This window comes from Arachis ipaensis, chromosome B10 (genome assembly GCF_059453495.1).
Source record: "Arachis ipaensis isolate K30076 ecotype BB chromosome B10, ASM5945349v1, whole genome shotgun sequence".
Classification (NCBI taxonomy): domain Eukaryota; kingdom Viridiplantae; phylum Streptophyta; class Magnoliopsida; order Fabales; family Fabaceae; genus Arachis; species Arachis ipaensis.
This window is the reverse complement of record NC_142435.1, coordinates 106,122,173-106,123,259: the sequence shown is the minus strand read 5'-3', so window position 1 is coordinate 106,123,259 and position 1,087 is coordinate 106,122,173. Positions and strand designations below refer to the sequence as shown.

The window sequence follows — 1,087 nt, the reverse complement described above, 5'->3', positions numbered from 1 at the left end:
ATATTTTATTCTGAGCCAATATGGCATTCAGAGTATCAATCTCAAGAACTCCTTTCTTCTGAGTTGTCCCATTATTCATAGGATTTCTTTCAGAAGTGTACATGAATTGGTTATTTGTAGCCATTTCAATGAGTTCTTGGGATTCTGCAGGCGTCTTCTTCAGATGAAGAGATCCACCAGCAGAGTGGTACAATGACATCTTGGATAATTCAGACAAATCATCATAGAATATACATAAGATGCTCCATTCTGAAAGCATGTCAGAAGGACACCTTCTGATCAATTGCTTGTATCTTTCCCAAGCTTCATAGAGGGATTCACCTTCCTTCTGTCTGAAGGTTTGGACTTCCACTCTAAGCTTGCTCAACTTTTGAGTTGGAAAGAATTTGGCCAAGAAAGCATTGACAAGCTTTTTCCAAGAGTTCAGGCTTTCTTTAGGTTGTGAGTCCAACCATATCCTAGCTCTGTCTCTTATAGCAAAGGGGAAAAGCATAAGTCTGTAGACCTTAGGATTCACCCCATTGGTCTTAACAGTGTCACAGATTTGTAAGAATTCAGCTAAAAACTGATGAGGATCTTCTAATGGAAGTCTATGAAACTTGCAATTCTGCTGCATTAGAGAAACTAATTGAGGCTTAAGCTCAAAGTTGTTTACTCCAATTGCAGGAATTGAGATGCTTCTTCCATAGAAGTCAGAAGTTGGTACAGTAAAGTCACCAAGCATCTTCCTTGCATCTCCACCATTGTTGTTATTTTTGGCTGCCATCTCTACTTCTTTTTCGAAAATTTCTGTAAGGTCCTTTCTAGAGTGTTGTGCTTTAGCTTCTCTTAGCTTTCTCTTCAGAGTCCTTTCAGGTTCAGGATCAGCTTCAACAAGAATGTTCTTATCCTTGTTCCTACTCATATGAAAAAGAAGAGAACAGAAAAGAATATGAATCATCTATGTCACAGTATAGATATTCCTTTATGTGAGTAGAAGAATAGAAGAATTAGAATGAAGAAGGGATCGGAGAAGAAGAATTCGAATACAGAGAGAGGGAGAGGGTTCGAATTATAAGAAGAGAAGTGTTAGTAAATAAATAAATAA

At 37.7% G+C, this 1,087-nt stretch overlaps 1 non-coding gene across 1 annotated transcript; it reads left to right on the top strand.

Moving 5' to 3' along the window:
- The first annotated feature begins 253 nt into the window (after positions 1-253).
- Positions 254-361, top strand: LOC148581198 (small nucleolar RNA R71). Its single transcript, XR_015896578.1, has one exon. It is a non-coding gene; the product is annotated as a small nucleolar RNA R71 (small nucleolar RNA).
- Positions 362-1,087: the final 726 nt, after the last annotated feature.